Here is a 19,232-nt window from a genome sequence, read left to right as displayed (position 1 = left end):
TGGACCCCGTCGGCCACCTAGAACTTGTGATGATTTAAAGGCCCAAGTGCAATGGTAGATATGTTTTATGTTCAGTGAAGTTCAATAAGATGTACCCCTAGTGTCTACTTCAATAATGTCTCACACAATGTAAACGAGCTAGACGCAATTTGTTTTTTAGACGCAAGTGTTGAGCAGAAGGTAGTTGTTGCTTGCTTAAATGAACTGATGCCCTCAAGGGCCAAAGATTTCACCAATTGTTGTCTCGCAACCAAGCTGCACTGGTGGTGCCCAGAGATGTCGAGGCTTGTTCAAATGGGATTCGAACTCAACAGATGATGACGACTTCTGTCCAGACGATGATGTGCTGATCGGAGAAACAAGTTCTAACAATGGCCACTAATTTCCCCCTTGCTTTCCATGGGGCTGCAATTTGGACGTTCAGCTGTAGTACACTGACAAAATGGCTACAAGTGAACTTGTTTTTTGACCAACTTTGATTAATAACAAAGTTTATGAGTGTTTAAAACACTTGATATGTATCAACCAAAAGCTCAGAGAAAAACACTTGACGTATTCACAAAAACGCTACTTTTTTGTTTACAGTTAAAGTACGGTGAATGGTGATGCTTTCTCACTACATGCTTGCCAATAAATAATAACAAAGATGACATTGGATTAATATAACTTCTACCATCCTAAAATAGAACCAGCTATGACCATAATGACCAAACATTTTAACATGGCTAAGATTGAACAAAGTCAGCTGAGACGCATGTTCTGGCAGACAGAGGAAAAAATAAGTTAACTTGTGACGTTTAATTCCCCCTCAAGTTATAATGTAATAAAATGAGGGACTATGAAACAATTTAGGGCACAACTGTTTCCTAAATTGCTGTCTTGTTATGAATACTTTGACTTTGGTTACATTAACACATTGTTGGCCTTGCAGATAGGAAAAAGGGACTAAATAAAATTAGGAACAAATTTCTTTGCAACTCAGAAACAACTGTTTCATACATTGTAAACTGAAGTTTTTGAAAGGAATATTTCCACTTGGTTTGCACTTAGAGTGACCTTACAGTACGACAAAACTTGTGTACAACTGATTTCCCCTCAAATTACTATCTAATAAGGCGAAGGACTAAAGTAAAACTCTTGGCAATTTTGGGCACAACTGTTTCCTAAATTGAAGGTTTTTAAAAGGAATACTCAACACACAAAGGAAGTTTGAGCAACTCAGAGTAACACAAGGGAAAGTGTCTGTACTCAACACACAAAGGAAGTGTGAGCAACTCAGAGTAACACAAGGGAAAGTGTCTGTACTAAACACACAAAGGAAGTGTGAGCAACTAAAAGTTACACAGGGGAAAGTGTCTGTATCAACACACAAAGAAATGTGAGAAACTCATGCAGAGTTACAACACACAAAGTGTGAGCAAGACTCAGAAAACACAGGGGAAAGTGTCTGTGTTCAACAAACAGGAAGTGTGAGCAACCCAGAGTTACCCACTCAGGGGAAAGTGTCTGCACTCAACACACAAAGGAAGTGTGAGCAACTCAGAGTAACACGGGGGAAGATGTCTGTACTCAATACACTAAGAAATTGTGAGCGACTCAGGGTTCTGTGGTAAAATTCTTACCCTAGAATAAGATTTAGTTTGGACTTAATTTTCATTAGAATTTTCCTATGTACACTGCCTTAAAAATAAATTAGTTGTACAAAGTGTGATTTTAAAAACCATGGTCTTAGATAAGTTGCCAATGTCTCCATAAGTTTTAGAGAACTTATATGATACTTTCTGTTTGGCATTGCTTGGCAAACTAAATCTGTGATCTCCTGCAGTAATTTGCCCTTGACCATGACCAGACCCTAAGAACCTTGACATAGACCTGACCTTTGACCTCTTCTAAAAACAACCAATTCAAAGAAACTACAAACTATAGCTATCCAATGTCATCTTTGGTATCAAAAGGCAATAAAATTGGGGTTCTTACTAGGATATTTTGGATGTGAAGTGGCATGACCAAGCAGAACATGTTTCTCCAGCCCTCATATCATCAACTGGATAGAAGTCCTCATCATCCACCAAGTCCAGATTCCATTGCTCAAGCGAAGACATCTCTTGGCACATTTGATGATCATGAAAGATCCCCAGTACAAACCTATTTACTCAAAAACAAAAGATTGACGTGACCAACAAAAGGCTAAATAATAAGGGGCCCTCATCCCGACGTCTTGAGAGATCGACCAGAACGTTTTAGGGACCAACCACTACCTTCCAGCTCAGGCCCTAGTATGAACGCATGCTTCCAAAAATGCTCGCTCTCGCTCGTCAAATTGTGTAAGGCATTACACCAGTGAAGGAGAACACTAGTTGTGCATCTAAAAGAATTTCACTGAACAAAGAACATACCATCCATTGCACCCGGGGCCCGAAGGACCACCACTTGTTCCAGGCAGCCGAGGGGGTCCACCAATAGACAGGTGCTTGCACAACTCTGTGAGTTTTTCAAAGGGTTTGGATGAGGCCCTAACATACATTCATCAAAATGAGGTGCTCCTACACAATGAGTCCATGTTTTAAATCTTAAAAATTTCATTAAAAACCCTGATCCGAAACAAACAAAATTGAAGAAACGCAAAAACAAAATGCTGTTTTCCCGAAAATACTGCTGAAAAAACAAATATTTCAATTTATTTTGTTAGAAATGTCCTCACCTGTGCAAGATACTGACATTTCCACAGTTTTGATGTCATGTTTGGTCTTTGAAACAAAATTAATGGCTTCGCTTGCAAGAAAAGTCATTTCTTTTTAAAAATTTGACAAAAATTTCCATAGTTGTATTTTTACGTTTGGTCATTAAAACAAATAATGGCTTCGCTTGCAAGAAAAGTCATTACTTTTTGAAAACTTTACTGCGATTTCCACAGCTGTTTTTAAAGGCAGTGTACACTATTGGTAATTGTCAAAGACAAGCCTTCACAGTTGGTGTATCTCAACATATGCATAAAATAACAAACCAGTGAAAATTTGAGTTCAATCGGTCATTGAAGTTGCGAGATAATAATGAAAGAAAAATAACCCTTGTCACACAAAGTTGTGTGCGTTTAGATGGTTGATTTCAAGACCTTAAGTTCTAAACTTGAGGTCTTGAAATCAAATTCGTGGAAAATTACTTTTTTCTCGAAAACTATGGCACTTCAGAGGGAGCCATTTCTTACAATGTTTTATACCATCAATCTCTCCCTATCACTTGTAACCAAGAAAGGTTTTATGCCCAAAATTATTTTCAGTAATTACCAATAGTGTCCACTGCCTTTAATGTTTGGTCATTGAAACAAAGTTAATGGCTTCAGTTGCGAAAAAAAAATCATTAATTTGTTAAAGTTTCACTCTTTTAAATGGTCTCGCTTTTGAGTAGGAGCAGCTCGTACTTGACTAAAATAATACAAAGACATATGATTCAGAATTGATTGTTAGTCAAAATAAACAAGAATGAGTTTGCATTTTTCATAAAATCAAGATCCAAAAGTTTTGTTTAAAACATCTGTTAACAGTTTCAATCAGAGTGCTCCCAGACTGGTAAAACTGTTTCCCAATAAGACAATCAGAGTGCCCTGATTATTGCAAGAGAAGTTGTCAATTATATTTATCCAAAAGTTCTGCCACCAGAATGGTTTAAAATGTCTTTAAACAGTTTCAAGCAAAGTGATCCCTGACTAGTAAAACTGTTTCCCAAGAAGACAATCAGAGTGCCCTGATTATCCGCAAGAGAAGGTGTCAATTATATTCATCCAAAAGTTCTGCCACCAGAATGGTTTAAAATGTCTTTAAACAGTTTCAAGCAAAGTGATCCCTGACTAGTAAAACTATTTCCTAAGAAGACAATCAGAGTGCCCTGGTTATCTGCAAACTGCAAGGGAACTTTTTCTTTGATTTTCAAATATTTTGTTTTGTGAGTTTGGCATTTACGAATCTGAATCATAATTTTTATATCTTTGAGTGTGAAAGGGACGGATCTTTATGAACTAAAGAGGATGTTTGAGTAGTATACCACACAGGGGGTAGTGTGGGTAACTCTAAACACAACTCAGAGTAGGTAAAGGGGCTAAAGCATAAAAGGGAAAGTGTCTGTACTGCACACACAAAGGAAGTGTGAGCAACTCAGAGAAACACAGGGGAAAGTGTCTGTACTGCACACATAAAGGAAGTGTGAGCAACTCAAAGGAACACATGGGAAATTTGTCCATACTCAACACACAAAGAAAGTGTGAGCAACTCAGAGTAACACATGGGAAAGTGTCTGCACTCCACACAAAAAGGAAGTGTGAGCAACTCAGAGTAACTCAGGGGAAAGTGTCCGTACTTCACACACACAGGAAGTGTGAGCAACTCGGAGTATGCAAGGGAAAGTGTCTGCACTCAACACACAAAGGAAGTGTGAGCAACTCAGAGAAACACAAGGGAAAGTGTCTGCACTCAACACACAAAGGAAGTGTGAGCAACTCAGAGAAACACTGGGGAAAGTGTCTGTGTACTCCACACAACAAGAAGTGTGAGCAACTCAGAGAAACACTGGGGAAATTTGTACGTACTGTATTTTGTATAAAAGATTTGACATTTCCAGAAGACCAGGCACAGCAAGACTTTGTGCTGTGTTTTGAAAAAATGTTATGGCTGTGAAAACCAAAACCATACAAATAAGATATTGCATGCCTGCTAATTGCTGATATATGAGATGGGCAAAAACCCCCGTGGGGAAAAGTTCCCATGCCGGCTCCACTATATGGCAACCAAGTTTGTCAACTCCATACATCAGCATACATCTAAATTTAGAGAGCTTAATGAATGTGCTACAATAGCGAAACATTCTTCCAACTCAGCCCTATACAACGTTTCAGTTTATAAACTTGATAACTCACGACACAAAGTAAAAGTATGAGCTACTCATAGTGGAAGTCGGAGAAATTCACAACACAAGATGGATGTGCAAGAAATTCACAACACAGGGGAAGTGCAGAATTTCACAGGGGCAAATGTGATCAATTCCCACAAAGGGAAAGTGTGAACAATTCACCACACCAACTAAAATCTACACCTGTAATCTACAACTAATTACAAACTATACAAACAGGTTGAGGCATCGATGTTGATGGTTGTATGATGAGCTGCAAACTCCCTGTGATTATCCGACACTCTCTGTCTGGATTTAGTTGATCTGCAGAAGATGGAAAAAAAGGGAACAAGAACAAGATTTAACATCTTTGTTGATATAGCAATCATCATTGATTAATTTGGCAATGCAAAACATATATGTGACTCAATGATCGAGGCACACCAAGGTAGAACTCTTAGTCGCACAAGTACTCATCAGAGTTTAGTAAATATCACCTCACATTATGCTTCTTTACTACAAGCCATGATAAAGAGGCAAAAGTTTAAAAGATTGCAAGGGTTTTTACGCTAGTAACCAAGGAATACCAGGGTATTAACCCAAACTACTTGGGTTTTCCGTAGAAATATTATGTCTGTTCGTCTCCAACCAATAATGTTTACATACCTGTAAAGTTGACTGATTGTTCAAGGCAGAGGACGTACTCCCACTCTGAATGAAGATCTGACACTCTCAAATGTCTGGATTAGTTGATCTGAGTAAATGAAACAAGGTTAGAAAAAAACGTTTAACATAACAGCAATAAAGCCATGTACAGATATTCAAGAGCAAATTCATTCGAATCTATAGACCATGTAACCTGTGACATCAACACATGTTTAAAGAGGATGCATCACCGAGGCTGGACTTCTATTCCTGCAGGCATGATTTGCACATGTAAGAAAACGTTGTATGATAACTGTAACATCTGATTTCTATCAACCTTTGATATGATACCCCCTGATACCTCATCTTAAACAAGTGGGAATTTGCAAGACAAATTAACAATAATAAGTTGGAAGGCTATCCTTACTTGCAGCTAAGAGCTGAATTGCGAAGGACGTGGATACAACATGTTCGAGAGACACGCATGCACCTCTGGCAGCCAGCCACATCAACTCATTGTGACCATGGAGCACAGACAGAAATCAAAAGTGTGTCATTTCTTTCCTAAGGGAGAAAAACCAGATGGTCTGGAAAACCCTTGTGGCACAGCCGTAAAATCAACGCACAACTCAACTAACAAACGGACCTGGCCGGCTATCGAACCAGGGTCACCTTGGTGAGAGGCGAGCGCTTTACTCGCAAGCCAACCATGCCACTCCGAGATAGTGTTTAAAAAGGAGTGCATCATACCTTTGATGGTATTAAAATCTATGAAGTCTACTTCTCAAGGTGTAGTATGGGTCAAGGCTTGATGAGCGAGACAGTCGGTTGACTCAATTGAGGGTTCGCTTCTCCAAGGGGTTTACTTGCAAAGGACGACCCAGTGGTTTGAGTTCATCAGGGTGCCTCTAAGCATCATCTCAGGACTCTGTTTTGTCATGGTCATGCATGGATCCTGTTTGGACAGAAAAGAAATAAAAACAATAAATACAATAACTTAGCACTGGTCTTAGGCAATGCTAAGAGATATAACCAGTCCTAAGTTAGGTAAGTTACTGGTCCTAACTTAGGACTGGTCCTATCTCTTAGCATTGCCTAAGACTAGTCCTAAGTTAGGACTTTTGCTTCTTCTTTTTCCTACATGTTAACGTCAAGCTATTTTCTTTTTATTGTTCATTAACTGGATTAAGTTTTCCTTAGTACAAGTTATTATATGTTTTCTGAACAATGTTATTACACTGTATTGATTGATGTTGACATGAAATAAATGTATCTGAAAAATAAAAATTAAAAAAAACCTGTGACATCAACACATGTTTAAAGAAGATTCATCACAGAGGCTGGACTTCTATTACTGCAGGCATGATTTGTACATGCAAGAAAACGTTCCATGATAACTGTAATGTCTGATTTTTATCAACCTTTGATATGATACCCCCTGATACCTCATCTAACACAAGTGGGAATTTACAAGACAAAATAATACTAATAATAAGTTGGGAGGCTATCCTTACTTGCAGCTATGAGCTGAATTGAGAAGGACGTGGCTACAATGTACGAGAACAAGCATGCCAGTGTACCTTTGGCAGCCAGCCACATCAACCCATTGTAACCACGGAGCAGACAGAGATCGAAAGTGTGCCATTTCTTTCCTAAGGGAGAAAAACCAGATGGTCTGGAAAATCCTTGTGGCACAGCCGTAAAACCAACGCACAACTCAACTCACAAACGGCCCTGGCCGCCTATCGAACCAGGGTCACCTTGGTGAGAGGCGAATGCTTTACTCGCAAGCCAACCATGTCACCCTGAGATAGTGTTTAAGTAGGGGTGCATCATACCTTTGATGGTATTAAGATCTATGAAGTCTCTCCTCAAGGAGTATGATGGGTCTCTGTCTGGGAGTAGGGTTGACTCTGGAGAAGGCTTGATGATGAGCAAGACAGTCGGTTGACTCTTGAGGGTTCACTTCCCCAAGGGGTTCACTTGCAAAGGACGACCCAGTGGTTTGAGATCATCAGGATGCCTCTAAGCATCATCTCAGGAATCTGTTTTGTCATGGTCATGCATGGATCCTGTTTGGACAGAAAAGAAATAAAAACAATAAATACATGCAGGGTTACAGTCTTTGTCAAACAATCATACAGTGTTGTAAAGCATTCTTAGTCTCAGCACTGAGTAAAAGTCTCTGGGCTGGATTTCACAAAGGTAGTCCTAACTTAGGACTAGCCCTAGGCAATGCTAAGAGATATGACCAGCATTGCCCAGGACTAGTCCTAAGTGAGCGGACTACCTTTGTGAAATCCACCCCAGAGTGTTTTTGATTATCAGAGTGTAGTTTTGAGTCCAAGCAGTGTCACTTGATCATGCAGTGGGTGTTTTCCTGGCTGATAAACTTAGTTAGGTGGTAGACCATTCAAACTGATAGTTAAGTGAAGCAAACACATTTATGCATCAGGCAATTACATCAACACAAACCAAATTGGTACACGCTGTTTTTTCCCCCAAACAGAGGACACTGGCCAAAATATACCCTTCAAGGCAATTTTACAGCTTGGAGGTAATTGGCAAAAATATGAGTGTCATCGGCGGCTGTCACCAGTAGCGAGGTTGGACATCTCATGTTTGAATGGGAAAGGAAAACAATTGTTTATCTTACCTTTGGTAAATTGCCAGCGTTCATGTTTGGGGCTGGAACGGAGGACGATGGTTTAACTCTTGGGTGGAGTAGGGGTGTCTCTCCTGAAGGCTTGAGCAAGAGGAGTGGTCGACTCTTGACGGTTGGCTTCTCTAAGGGGTTCACCTGCAAAGGATGACACATTAGTTTAGGTTAATCAGGGTGCCTCTCAAAAGCATCATTTCAGGACTGGTCATGCATGGATCCTGTTAGAACAGAAACAAATTAAACAATAAATACATGCAGGATTAGTCTTTGCCACGCAGTCATACAGTGTTGTAAGCATTCTTAATCTTGTGAAACGTTTGACCATAATTTGAATTAAGCGGTTAAGAGCACGGGGCCCAATTTCATGTTTATGCTTACAGCAGAATTTTGTGCTTACGATCACCATTCCCCGCGTGCATGGCAAGCACCATTCTGCGCTAGATGTGTAAGAGAAAAAAATATGCCTAGGGATGGAGTACGAACGCACACAAGCCAACATGCCCTGCCAACCTGTGACATACACATGATGTAAGCGAAGAATTCCCCGCTTCTGCAAGCGCCAATTCTTTGCTAACGATAAGCAGAGTCATGAAATTGGCAGAGTCACGAAACTGGGCCCTGGACTCATGGCTCTGACATTTTTGAGCATCAGTATTTGTGATTTCGAGGGCCAGCTATGGCACTTGTGTCTTTGACCAAGATACTTCACCATAATTGCTTTGTCTCAACTTGCTTGTGATTGGCGAAATTTGAGTGAGCAGGTCTCTCATGTTTGAATGGGAAGGGGACCAAACAATGTTTATCATACCTCTGGATTCTGGAGATTGCCAGCGTTCACGCTTGGGGCTTGGTCAGCGAGTCGGTTGACTCTTTAGCAGAAGATGATTCAGATGTTCCGCAGAGAGTGACACTGCACGATGATTACCTTCTAACTAAGGAACGGATCAAGGTTCATGTTTCATCACTGATGGATTTATCTGTTGAGCCCAAAAAGAATGGAATTATTTATAATATGTGGGCACAATTAAATTACAGTATGTAACATGCTTTTCCATGGGTCTTAAAAAAACCTGTATAAAAGAATGAGTTACAAGTAAAACATTTTAGTCCGATTGTTATTTTCATTTTTTAAATGTGATGAACTGAAATCTTAGCATCACCATGGGTCACAATAACAATGAAGTTGTTTACATCCAACCCATTTTGGGGTGTGATTAGATTTTCTAGACCATTCTGTTAGAAGGGGTGTTATGCTGCAGTGGGTGTGTGCTATATGCAAGAATGGCGGGCATCGTAAGCGGACGGCGGGCCGTCTTGTTGCGTAACACCCCATCAACAAAATGGTTTAGTCCAACTCGGTCCTGGCTCCGCAGTTCGGCAAGCGAGTAGGCTGGTGCCTGCGTGTACAGCGCTTGGTGAACAAAAAATAAGGCGTTTTAAGTCCTTTTTTTAAGGTGTTTTTTAATTTAACTCGACCAAAATGCCATACAAACATCATGAATGTATATGGAGTGTGTGGTGAAAGTTTCTAGAGTGTACTGTGTAGTACAAAAGAAACTTTAGTTATTGATGGCAAACGGTCGCAAAACTTTCACCTATCAACGTCGATTTTAAAAACGTATAGTTTTAAGGAGGTCCAAAATATTAGTTAGACCCCTATATTTTTCATATATAAAGCTCACGGGGAGCCTTTGTTTCTAGAACTTGTGTCAAGATACCTTCGTGTGTTATTGCCACAAACAGCTAATGCTGATTTCATACTATGTTACTTTTTGTATGAAGTGTTGCAGTCATAGGCATCCATCCGAATCCAACCAAAACAAAAATTACAATTAATGACAATTAATAAGAATAAGTTCATTAAACATTAAGCTCCGGCCATGGCCACCCAGAATGCAATGCGAATTATAGAAAATGTGTCTTTTTCTTTAAGTTTAATCTTTGAAGAAACAAACCAGAGGCTACAGAAAAACTTGATTTACATCAGAAATAACGAATCGAAAAAGAAACTAAAACTTACCAGAATGTTCCTAAACACTTTTAAAATATGTGGCTTAAAAGGTGTAATTTTTGATGGTTTTCCAGTCGACCGGCCTGGCAATTTGTCTATGTGTGTAGCGCCATCTTTTGGAAACGACCGCATAACACCTCAGGCAGAAAAAACACCTACGCCGGGATCTTCAAGTTCCTAGTAAAAACTACATTTATGTTGAAAAATGTATCCAAAGCGATCTTCAACTTCTGTCAAATAATTTAGCTTGGATTGCTGATGCCAATATTTAATAGCAAAAAGCTTCTTTATTTTCACAGCAAAATCTTTCAGGCGGAGGAATATTTCCCAAAGTAAATTTGGGACCTAACACTTTTCACCACGGGGGTGTTTTATTGTATTTCCACCACCACAGCAAGAAATAAAATGGCCACCGCTCTCCAGCCACCCAGAATACAATGCGAGTCATCGAAATATTGTCTCTTCTTAATTTGGAAGAAACAACTAGGTCAAAGAAAACAACTTTATAGTGAAAATTTAAAGAAAGATAAATCTCCTGAGAAAGTTTCAGTTGAATAATAGTGCCTACTTGTTGAGAACACGTAGCACATTTTCAAGCACTTTCAGTCAAAATTTGATAAGTATACATACCGGCTAGCCATGTACTTATCAAATTTTGTCTTAAAATTGTGCACTTTAATCAAAGTTCCTGAAAATGTGTACAAGGCTGTTATAACCTAATGTACTTATCAAAATTTGCCTGAAAATGTGTACAAGGCTATAGCAATGTGTACATGTCAAATTTTGCCTTAAAATGCAACAAATTTGCCATAAACTTGTGTACTTGTCAATTTGGACTGAAAATATTTACAAGACCTTGTGTACTCATCAAGTTTTGCCTGAAAATGTGTACAATGCAAATAATAGCCTGTTGCATATCAACCGTTACCTAAAAATGCAACACATTTGCCAAGAACTGCAACAAGGCTATAACCTTGTATACTTATCAAATTTTGTCTGAAAATGTTTACAAGGCTATGAATTGTTGGGCCTACTCATCAAATTTTGCTCTAAAATGTGCACAATTTTAAGACAAAATTTGATAAGTACACATGGCTAAAGCCTTGTTGTGCAGTTTATGGCAAATTTGTTGCAGTTTTATAGGCAAAATTTGATATGTAAACAAGGCTTTAGCCTCGTTGCATTTTAGGGCAGGTCACTTAAGATGGAAAGCATGCAACAAAAATGTACAAATATTCTGCATTCAATAATTTGATGTTTAATTCTCATTTTATTTCAATTCTTCAAACGAGTTACAGGACTTCCAATGAACAAACAAATAAACAGATCTTTAACATTCCTCTAAAGGACCTAAGAAGGTCAAACCGAGGGATTTATCTTTTTATAAATGCGTATAATTAAACAAATTATATAAATTAAAACTATCATTTCAAAATTTCAAATTGGTCTTGATTTTGAGATATCGTTGAAAAATTGCAGTGAATATTTCCATGGAGAATCCCTAAATACGACTACACAATCTAAGAAGCATTACCACACAGTTACTACATTATTGCTAAGTGAAATACTTCAATTCAAAATATACTATATCATATCGAAAGCTGCTGAGTAGGCTTCTAAACCGATATTTTGTTTGCCCTTTAAAGGGTCTTGTAACTTTTGTAGGACAAAAACACAATGTCCACAGATTTACACTAAACTTACACAGTTTGAAGATAATGATAGTAGAAAGCTTCCCTGAAAATACTATGTGCTGAGGTGCTGTAGTTTTTGGGAAATGAGTAAAACAATGTCATTAAAATAATTTTCGTCTCATGAGACGAAAATTATTTTAATCATTTACAAACGTATTTTCATTACATTGTTTTACTCATTTCTCAAAAACTACAGCACCTCAGTAAGTAATATTTGAAGGGAAGCTTTCTACTATCATTATCTTCAAACCCTGTAAGTTTAATCTAAATCTATGGAGATTTTTAAAAAGTACCCAAATCCTTTATGGCACTGTACACGTTTGGTAACTACTATGTTGTTGTGATTCTTGCCATGTCTTTTTGTTAGTTTGCATTTCTAGCGCATTTGGGTAACACATGCATTTTTGTCTATTTTGCACTCAATACACTTTGACTTGCTTCGCATACATCTTAATTGAATTGAACTTATTCAGCGATATGTAAAGTTACCCCGACTAGTTAAATTGAAGGGCCTAGGAACATATCCATTGATTTAATCTCACACACAAAAATGATTACCTCAAAATACTTCAAGAAAGTTGTACACATTAACATTGTAAATTAGTCTACATACTTTGTGGAGTTTTTACAATAGGCCTATCACACATTATTTTACAAAGCAGTGTTGCATATTAGACCTTTATCACAGTGCAGCCATCTTGAATTTCTCCCGATGATACCAATGTTACCAAACCGAGGCTGGAAGAACAAACTATAGCCTGGTTCCTAAATGCAAAATGATTATCAGCATTCATCATTGTTATTTGATACCAGGAACATGACCAAGATGGAGGCAGCATGATAAAGGTCTATACAGACTAAACCTGAGCTTTTTTTTTGTTTTCTAACTTTTCTGAGAACGTGATGTGCGAACAATTTTGTTAAATTCTCCAACTTCATTCAATAAAGTATTCAGATTTTTCCCTCACTTGAAATCAAAAGGCTTCTGCAAAAGTACAAACATCTCATGATTTAAAGGATTGTCTTTGGGTTGTTGTGTTTGTTTTTCTTCGCAAAAATTGCACCATCTTAAGAGTTGCATTCCTATAAAAACTACTTTGACACCATCAAAATCCAACAGGGTATTGTAAATAAATTTAATTGTCCATAATGAACTATTCATGCTTGGAATGAGGCCAGGCTTTAAGTACAGAGCTATTTGTACAATCTGTGATTGGATTTTGATGGATTCAAGATAAAATAACAATAAGGCTTCATCTGAATTAGTGGCTTAGGATTAGTCCTACTTAGGATGTGGCTTGATTGTCACATGTGCCAAAGTATAGAACGAGGCCCATAGCAACAGCTGCAGCCAAAGCCGTATAACCACAAACTCAGTTATGGAATAAGATTGTCCTCCCCTTGAGTGTCGACTTGAAGTAAAGCCCGGTTCATACTTCCTGCGACTGCGATGCGATGCGATGCGATGCGATGCGCTGCGATGCGCTGCGACGCGATGCGCTGCGATGCGCTGCGATGCGCTGCGAATGTTGACGTCAGATGGCTGTTTTTGCAGTAAAAGTTTCACAGGAGTTGGGCACAAGTCAACTGATGTGAATTATTCATTGTAAATTTGTGACATCACAATTGGTATCTCAGGAAGTATGAACTGGACTTTTGGGTGCCTTCATGGTCCAGTTTCAGTTGAGGTGAACCATCATTTGGCTATAGACTGGAGACAGTCCTTTCTACAGTTGGTGACAGTTCGAAAAGCATTGTGTAAAACATCACTATTACGTCATTTGTGACAGTTAAACTTGTAGTGGAGAGTCATCTAGCTAGAATTGATGGCCCATTAATTGACAGTTAAAGGCTCACAGTTAAAAGCAGTGGTGATCATCACGGAAAAATGTCACCCAAATGATGACGCAGTTCTTCAGTCCAAAATGTGGGGGGGTTATCCTCGACATCCCCTATATGTCACTTGGTAATAGTTCAAACTTGTAGTGGAGATTCATCTCGCTTTAATTGACAGTCCTACAGTTAACGACACACAGTCCAAAGGCAGTGGTGGTCATCAACATTATTATGTCACCTAAACGATGAAGCAGTTCTTCAGCTGTCAGTCTGTGGTGTTTATCCTCATGTCAGTTGGTAAAATGTTAAAACTTGTAGTAAGTAGCCATCTGGCTACAGACTTAACACAGTTCTTTCTTCCGATGGTCATCACATTCCAAGATCGTTGGTTAAAAGTATAACTTCCCTCAGTCACTTGAGTGGTTGAACTTGACGCAGAGACTTATTTAGCTAGACTTGCCACAGTTCTTCCTCAGCTGGTGGCACTTAGTCCAAAAAGTGTTGGTACGCCTCCAAAGATCAAAGGTCATCATCTCATCTGTGGTAGAAATTAAACAAATATAAAGATGAGTTTAGAGAAACTATTTTAATTACAAGTGTGCAAGGAAACTCTCCTCCATCTCAAATCACAGTTCAACTCGTTGAACATGACAAGACTCAACATTCCGGGTTTAGTTGGACTTTCTGTGTTTAAAACAAACATTTTCTGACAACTTTGACCTCCTATTTTAATGAAGTTTCATTAACAGTTAGTTGAGTGTGTATATTTCAAACTAACATTGTTTCAAATTGATGATGTGAAACCTTCACACAGGTGCTGATTTTGGAAACATTATCCCTTTGCCAAATTTGTAGTTGAACTTTGTGTGTTTTTTAAAAGTCCCACTGGCTAAAATTACTTCTATTTTGAATGAAGTTTTACACCAGTTCGCTGTATGGTGTGTTTATTGCAAACTTAAGGATGGGATGAATGTGTTCTTTCAAATCGATGACTTGAAACCTTGAAGATTGAACCCTTTCTTCAGAGAAAAGTTGTCTTACTTACACAGTGGTCTCAGTCCAAAAAGTGAAGCTATAGCCTCAACACCGTTTCAACAGTTGAATCTGTAGTGGGATGGGGGGGGGGGGGGGGGGGAGGTCATTTCTGGCTCACTTTACAGTAAACTGACTAGACTTGACACAGCCCTTCATTAGTCTAGATTGGCCTCAAGAGGGCATCTCCAAGGTCATCGTCTCAATCTTAGGAAGAAAAGAAACAAATTAAAGATTAATTTTCTCATAAATTCATTCAATACACTTATGAGTTGTTCTGAGGAAAATGTTTGAATGCTGCCATGTGTGTCAAAAAATCCTCCTCCAGCTCCAATTTTATTGAGCAGCTTAAGCGAAAGTTTTGCTTGAATTGTCGACTAAGCAGGTATGAGCAGGACATAATACTAACAAATTGTACATGTGACATGGTCATTCAGCTTGTAACCTCATTCTGGGCCCAATTTCATAAAGCTGCTTAAGCACAACATTTTGCTTCGTAAAATCAGATTACCAGCTAAGACTGCACTCAATTGTTATGCTCAGTATACAATAGCTAAATACCAGTCACAAGCAATGTATGTGGCATAAAATTTTGAATGAATGAAGTAACATGTGTAAAATAAGCAAGCTATATTCCTGCTTAAGCAAATTTTTTGCTTAAGCAGCTCTATGAAATTGGCCCCAGTTCTTCAACTCATTGCCCACTCGATCATGATTCCAGGTTTTGTTTTTAAAAAATCTTCTTCTGCCAAAATTGGCTTTCTCTTTAGAATTAAGTTTTCCTCCATATCGGAAAGTAAAGGATGGTAATGAATGTATTATTTCAAAGCAAGGATTTGAAACCTTAAAAGTTGCTAATTATTCAAACAAGACTTGTTTACTTAATTTGTTTTATGGGATATCACAAGGCTTGATACTTAACGTTGGCGATGCAGGCGAGGCATGAAGGGGATTGCCCCCATGCCCCCTGGTGATTGCCTTGGTGCCCTTGAAATACTCCAGTGGTAAGTTACAATTTCCTCATAGGGATGCCCTTTTCCAAGGAGAAATTCCTTGGTGCCCCTGCTCTTTCAAACATACAGGCCTGCGTCTACTAACGTCAACGTTTTGTTTTAAAACTTACCAAGTGGTGGTCTGTTGTTGGGTCTTTTGCTACTGTCAAAATAGCGAGATTTTGATATAGTATTCTTCAGCTGATGCTACAGTCAAAAGGAATTTAGCCTCAATGTTCTGGGTGTATGCCATCTCCTAGATCAACGTCTCAGTCTGAGGTAAAAAAGAAAACCGATTTCTAAAGATTAATTTGTACAAAATATTTTTTTATGTATTAACTATCGTTTTAGGAATGTGTGTTAGGACTGTAAACAATACTTTCCCGAGCTCTGTGAAAACAAATCATAGGCATTTTATTCGGGTGGGATTCGAACCCCTAACCTTTGCAATTCTAGAGCAGTGTCTCACCAACAACCAACTACAGGATTTGAGCTGCCTCTCTACCGAGCAATCCTGGTTGTCTAGAATAATATTCATATGATTCGTTTTCAAAGAGCTCTGGAAAGTGCTTACACACATCGTTGTACAATGTAAAATCAAAATTAAAATTTCTTATCCCCGATGCAATCTGTTGAATTGTTGATGTAGCTGTCAGTTTTTCGGAGTAATAATAAAGTCTAAATGCCATCATGTGCAAGACATTTCTCCGATCAGTTCTCAACCATGAACAAACACAGACATGACATGACACAATACTCCAGGTTTTGTTGAACTTTTGTGTTTTCAAAAATTCCCTGACTAACTTTGTATTTATTGAAGTTTTCCATCAGGGCCCGATTTCATAAAGCTGTTAAGCAATAATTTTCTTTGCTTAGCAAGTTTTTAATGCTTACATGCTGTATGAAATTGTGCCCTGATACGTTACCAGTCTCTGCATAACTCCAGTCTCTGCTAGTAGACATCACACCATCTCAGTGAAGACTTCAGCACAAGAGCTCCTTCACCATCCTGAAGAAAACATTCACTCTGTGGACAAAAACAAGTCTTCAAAGTTAGCATTTTGGGTCACATCAAAGGGAGACTTTTGAACGCTAGGTGGCAGCAGACTAACCCTGTTGCAAATACTCAGTACTGACGCGTTATGTGTGGAATGAGGTGCATGCTAGTCTAGCTAGAGAAGTTTGATCCTTAGCTAGACCAGCATGTATCTCATTTAACAGTTAGCGCGTGTGCAATGGGTATTTGCAAAGAGATCTACCTGGTAAGTCTGCTGCCACCTAGGGTCTTAGAAGTCTCTGATCAGCCAAAGTAAATTTCACCATACACATCCCACCTGGGGCCGATTTCACAAAGCAATAAAATTCATCGCAAGACAAATTTTCAGTTTCACCATAAAGTGATTTGTATTGTGACATCACGTTTTACGAAGCAATTACGATTGATTTGCAGTTATAATAGATGTTAAATTTTGCATCGGGATAAAGAATATTAATTTTGGTTTTTTTGCAGTTACTGATCAATCTTAGATCTTTGTGAAACCGGCCCCTGAGCTAACTACAATACTTTACCAAATGGTGTTATCCACAGAGCAGCCATTTCTGCAAATAAAAAAAACAAGCATGGTGCACTATTAGTCTCCTTTATTATTAATATTTGTAACAGCCTACAGGGAGAGAAAGTCTCAAATCAGCCAATGTATGTTTCACCATACACAACTGAAATATCCATAATACTTTACCAAACGACGTTATATCTACTGTGTCCCAGAGGTGCCATCTGCAAAAACAAGCACAAGCATGGCACATTATTAGACTTGAATATTATATTTGTAATAGCCTGTGTGGAGGGAATCGTTAATAAATTGTACCACAGAGAAAAGACTACTAAGTTTACTTTCCAACTTTACCCATAAGCCTTTTTTTTTATCATAGGTATGACGGATGTGATAGGAGTGTACATGTACTGGTTGGTTTGGTGGTATACGCAAATGTACCCAAACCTTACAGGGTTGTAGCATTGCGTCTGCCATAGACCAGCATGCATCTTATTTAACAGTTAGCGCTTGTGCAAAGAGGTCTACTTGGTAAGTCTGCTACCACCTAGGGTCTACAAAGTCTCAAATTAGCCAAAAACACAATACACAATTGAGCTAAATACAATACTTTACCAAACAAGGTTTTCTACAGTGTCCAAGGATCTCTGAAAAAACAAGCACAAGCATGGCGCACTATTAGTCTCAAGTATTATTATTTTTACAGCCTGTGGAGGGAATCGTTAATAGCTGTGGAGGGAATCGTTAATAGCTGTGGAGAGAAGCGTTAACACATTGTACAAGAGGAGAAAAGCCTAGTTGCTTTCGCAGTTAACCGATAAACTGAGGTATTGCGGACGTGATATAAGAGTATCTGTTTGGTTTGGGGGTATTCACACAAATTTACCAAAACTTTACAATGTTGTGCCATATCTCAAAAAGGCTTAATCTAACTGATACTTGACCAGCAGCCAATATCACAAAACTTAATGCAACTGCGTAAGTCCACTTGCGCAACATTTATGGCGTTGCGACTTATGTTGGATTTACGCAGTTGCGGAAAAGTTTTGTGAAGAAAGACTGCTGGTATACTCAACCATATGCTCCAAACTGCCAACCACCGACTTCCAGTCACTTGGGGACATCGGAGGGAGTCTTCATCGTCTACTCAAGTGCCGCGATTACCAATGACAGCGTAGTTCTTAGCCTTAGTTCAAGACAATATCTAATACTTATTTAGGGACTTGTTTTTACTGTCGGTAGCTGAAACTGCATTTTTTGCATTACAGCTTAGGAAACTAGATTGAGCATCTTGAAATCAAGACTAAGTACTACGCCAGTCACACCTCATACTTAACCTCATATACTTAACCTGTTGCGGCCACCTGTTGAGAAAGAAGAAAGTTAGTCTTATCTCTAGGCCTAACTATAGGCCTTTAATGGCTCATCATTTATACGTACCCAGGGTGCGCTTGGGCGGTCGCAACCAATAACTGTTTCAATTCTTTGGCCAGTGGTTAACCAATAGCCAATACAACCAAAACAGTTATTGGTTACGAACGCGCAAAACACACCCCTTGAAGCATCACTGACGTCCGGCTTTCTTCTCTAGATAATCTGCTCTCTCGCCGTCTTCAAGTTCTTTTTTCTTTATCTTGCTTTTTTTCTTCTTTTTTTCGCGGCAATCCAGGGAAGGATTTGCAATGAGCCCTAAGAGATTTAAACTAAGAGATTTGCATTTCGTGAGATTTTTAAAAGGCTTGTGTTCCTTACACGCCCCCCTCCCCCCCCCCCACCAACGCTTTAATTAAACCTAAATCTTTAAAATTTCTACACTCAGAATTGATGTAAACACTGATATTAGAAATATGTAAATACGTATTTTAGTTGTTCTAAAAGTATCTATTTAATACTCCTTAATCGAGCATTAACCATCACAAGAGCATTGTT

At 38.7% G+C, this 19,232-nt stretch overlaps 2 long non-coding RNA genes across 3 annotated transcripts; both read right to left on the bottom strand.

Annotated features, from left to right (window-relative positions):
* LOC139946551 (uncharacterized) lies at positions 1 to 10,306 on the bottom strand. Of its 2 annotated transcripts, XR_011787262.1 has the most exons (7): positions 10,206 to 10,306; positions 8,994 to 9,162; positions 8,180 to 8,323; positions 7,362 to 7,595; positions 6,274 to 6,478; positions 5,545 to 5,632; positions 1 to 5,202 (listed from the first exon to the last, which is right to left on the bottom strand). It is a non-coding gene; the product is annotated as an uncharacterized lncRNA (long non-coding RNA). The 2 variants fall into 2 exon arrangements; XR_011787261.1 differs by lacking the exon at positions 6,274 to 6,478.
* Positions 10,307 to 14,857: 4,551 nt separating this feature from the next.
* On the bottom strand, positions 14,858 to 16,948 carry LOC139945728 (uncharacterized). The gene is made up of 3 exons (XR_011787170.1): positions 16,677 to 16,948; positions 15,882 to 16,024; positions 14,858 to 14,965 (listed from the first exon to the last, which is right to left on the bottom strand). It is a non-coding gene; the product is annotated as an uncharacterized lncRNA (long non-coding RNA).
* Positions 16,949 to 19,232: the final 2,284 nt, after the last annotated feature.

This window comes from Asterias amurensis, chromosome 13, assembly GCF_032118995.1.
Source record: "Asterias amurensis chromosome 13, ASM3211899v1".
In the NCBI taxonomy this organism is placed as follows: domain Eukaryota; kingdom Metazoa; phylum Echinodermata; class Asteroidea; order Forcipulatida; family Asteriidae; genus Asterias; species Asterias amurensis.
This window is presented reverse-complemented; position numbering and strand designations above follow the sequence as displayed.